Source organism: Pelmatolapia mariae, linkage group LG20 (assembly GCF_036321145.2).
Source record: "Pelmatolapia mariae isolate MD_Pm_ZW linkage group LG20, Pm_UMD_F_2, whole genome shotgun sequence".
NCBI classification, from domain to species: domain Eukaryota; kingdom Metazoa; phylum Chordata; class Actinopteri; order Cichliformes; family Cichlidae; genus Pelmatolapia; species Pelmatolapia mariae.
The window spans coordinates 34,592,768-34,596,311 of NC_086244.1; the positions used below are offsets into that span (position 1 = coordinate 34,592,768).

A 3,544-nucleotide genomic window follows, 5' to 3' on the forward strand; every position below is an offset into this window, starting at 1 on the left:
CTAGTAAAGTGCTATACAAATACAGGCCATTTTAATAAGAAAACAACATGTGCACCAATCCTGTACCTGGTGCAGCAGGTAGGTACCATGGCAGGGCAGGCCTCCACTGTGATCCACGATGGCTGGAATGCACCTGTGCATGGAGGGAGGAGGAGACACAGCATCCCAACTTATAATATTCTTCATGGAGATCATTTTTATGGTTCCTTTAAAGCTTGTGCGTGAATATAACACTCCAGGTGGATACTCACTCTCCAGTGGGCTCCAACTCGCTGATCTCAAACCAGACCAGCAGGTCGTACTTGCTGACACACTGACCCAGGTTGGATTTGGTGATGGTGTTCAACTTGGTGGCTGGAACTGACACACACACACACACACACACACACAGAAGCTCAATGTTATCAAGCTGAAAATTTTCTGAATTGAAGAGAAGATGAATAAAAGTGAGGAGTATTTACTACATGCTTTGGGTGACTGAATGGAGGATGGATAGGTGACGTGAAAACACTACTGACCCTTTATACTGAGCCAGTAGCTCACACAATAGAAGCTCACACACTTCTATTAAATCTGTCTATAGAGCCAGTAATCACAGAGGATAGATACTGGAAGCAAACTGAAATATTAGGAGGAACTAAATCACAGATTACAACACCAGTGGCAGCACCTTGCTGTCTCACACATCAGGATCACGGTCCTGTTGAAACGGGCTAATCGCTAAAGCTCACAGTTGCATTCGTCTATACTCAATATGATCGAAAGGAATGTTATTACACTTGAAAACTGCTCTACTCACGTCTTCATTGGTGTGAATGACATGTCATTGATCCTGAAGCTGTCTCCTCAGGACAGTTTCTAAGCAACGGATGGGAATAGGATAGTATTTCCTGGATGCTGTTGGAGGAATGTTGACTTAATAAAAATACCTTTTATTTATATATGCATATAAAATTAGCCAATGTGATTAGAATACAATCGTTTACACATTTCTAACAAAATCTGCTGCATTAAATATGAATTATCACTGCATGACTGGATCTGCTGTTTGACCCCCACCAACCTGTTCACGTCCTGGCCATGGAGGTGCAGCGGGTGCTGCTGGTAGTGGCTGAACACTTCAAACACGACGGGCTTGCTCTTGATGTTCTCAATAAAAGACTCTGTAACTTCGACAGAAATCTGCTCCAACAGATAAAAATAAAGGGTTTGACAAACTGAGTTAGAATAAAATCGTTGAAGCACAGTTAGTGTGTGTGTAGGTGCAGATGTGTGTGTGTGCACTCACATTCTGGACGTGGTAAAAGCCCAGAGGAGCTCCTTTGCCAGTGTTTTTCAGAGGCTCGGTGGAAAAAGCCTCATTGTGACGGTGCAAGAAACTGAGGGGTTCATTCTGGTTCATCACAATGGTGATCTAGGAGTTAAGATCAGGGCTCAAAGCAAGCCACTCTGCTTCTATGCCAGACACATTCAATCATGTCTTTATGGACCATGTTTGTGCATTAGGTCACAGTCGTGTTGGAAGGGAAAAACACCCTCCCTAAACTGTTCTCACAGTGTTTTAAGCACAGACTGGTCCAAAACGTCTTGGTAACCTGAAGCGTTAAGATTTCCTTTCACTGGAACCGCAAGACCCAGGCCAAAGTCAGAGGAGAAATAAATGAATACTATTAAAAACCAACTACCTCACTGACAGACCACAGTACGTCAAGCTGAAGGACGTCACGTCTGACACTGTGGTCAGCAGCACAGGAGCACCACAGGGAACTGTGCTGTCCCCTCTTCTCTCCACCCTGTACACCTCTGATGTCTGCTACAACTCTGAATCTCAGATGTTTGTGGACGACACAGTCATCATGGGGTGTATCTAGGACAGGGGTAGGCAACTCCAGGCCTCGAGTGCCAGTGTCCTGCAGGTTTTAGATCACACCCTGGGTTAACACACCTGAATCAAATGATTAGTTCATTACCAGGCCTCTGGAGAACTTCAAGAAATGCTGAGGAGCCATTTAGCCCTTTAAATCAGCTGTGATGGATCATGGACACATCTAAAACCTCCAGGACACCGGCACTCGAGGCCTGGAGTTGCCTACCCCTCATCTAGGATGACCAGGAAGAGGAGTACAGGAGTCTTGTGAGAAACTTTGTTACATGGAGTCACACAAACCACCTGCAACTCAACACTTCAAAGACCAAGGAACTGGTTGTGGACTTCGGGAGGTCCAGACCAGGTCCACTGACAGTTCAGATAGAGAGAGAGGAGGTGGAGGTGGTCAACAAGTACTATAAAAATGGAGGCAACTTTGCCTGTGGTAGAATGTATACAATGTATGAAAAAATCTTTACTGCAGATACTAATTTAATAATACTAATTTTGTGTTGTAAGATTTATGAGTTTCATGCTTTCATAGTGGTACTTGGGAGAGCTTGACATTTTTCTCAGGTGGTGTGCACTGTAAAAAGTTTGAGAAACACTGATAAGGGGGTCTGTATGCGGCAGTCATACACACAACTGGACAGTCCAAAAGTTGGCCTACCTATTACTGGCTGAGGTTTTAGTAGAGTTGTGGCTGAACCACATAAAAATATATCATTCATTTTAATCTCCCCAATCAATGATAATGTTATGTTGGAATGTTGTTAAAGAGGGTCAAAAATGTTTCAACCCAGTTTGTTTTGCAGATAGCAGCTTTAATATAGGGAGGACACAACTTCCAGACTGTATGAGTAAAATCAGGTTTTTTCTCTTCGTCAGTTTCATAGTTTCTCTTTTGCCTGTCACTGTTCCCTGTCTGTTTTCTTACCTGGTTCTTCCTGACCTTGTACTTTCTCCTCACGTTCCCCTCTTTCCTCTCTCCCTCTTTGGACTGACAATCATACACAAATAGATTGTATTCAATTAGATGAAAAAATTACATTCATGTGAAAAAAAAAATTATTAAGATCACTAACGAAAAGTCCTCTCTCAGTGTACTTTCAACCAAAAGGCAAATAACCAAACCACATGAACATCTAATAAAAGATATAAAATATTGAAACACTGATCCAACATTATCCTTTATTGATGGATCATTTGTTCTTACACTTTTACCTGAATGTGGCTCCTGTTTTTGAAAAAGCCTTCCTTATATCCATTATGAACCTGGCTGTCTCTCTGTACACAAACACACACACACACAACAGGAGTTATAAGGTTAATGGGCATTCAGTCAGTTAGCTAGTTAGTATCCATTTCAAACAGGACAGTGGTAACAACGGCAGGCTACGGACAATTTTAAGTTTTAGATTTTAAATAGGCTGTATACATTTCAGTGGGAGCAACAGGACGGTCAAATGTCGCAGAATTTACTACAGAGTAGGACGGATTGTAGGGTAGCAAACATCATTGGAAAACACGTTTTCAGCACTGCAGGTTACCTGGGTGTAAGGTTTTTCAGCTAAAAAGAAACACGACTCCTACCTAACTACATAAAGAGTAACTGAAGGTTAAATGCTGCTAATATGTCCTGTTTTAATCCAGCCAATCCACCTCCGCTCCGCTGCG

The 3,544-nt window shown here is 42.5% G+C and overlaps 1 long non-coding RNA gene across 3 annotated transcripts; it reads right to left on the bottom strand.

Annotated features, from left to right (window-relative positions):
* Nucleotides 1-254: 254 nt before the first annotated feature.
* On the bottom strand, nt 255-3,544 carry LOC134618181 (uncharacterized). Of its 3 annotated transcripts, XR_010573373.1 has the most exons (6): nt 3,418-3,544; nt 3,092-3,154; nt 1,289-1,414; nt 1,064-1,182; nt 800-897; nt 255-360 (listed from the first exon to the last, which is right to left on the bottom strand). It is a non-coding gene; the product is annotated as an uncharacterized LOC134618181 (long non-coding RNA). The 3 variants fall into 3 exon arrangements; XR_010573372.1 differs by lacking the exons at nt 3,092-3,154; nt 3,418-3,544 and adding an exon at nt 2,805-3,059; XR_010091859.2 differs by lacking the exons at nt 1,289-1,414; nt 3,092-3,154; nt 3,418-3,544 and adding an exon at nt 2,805-3,059.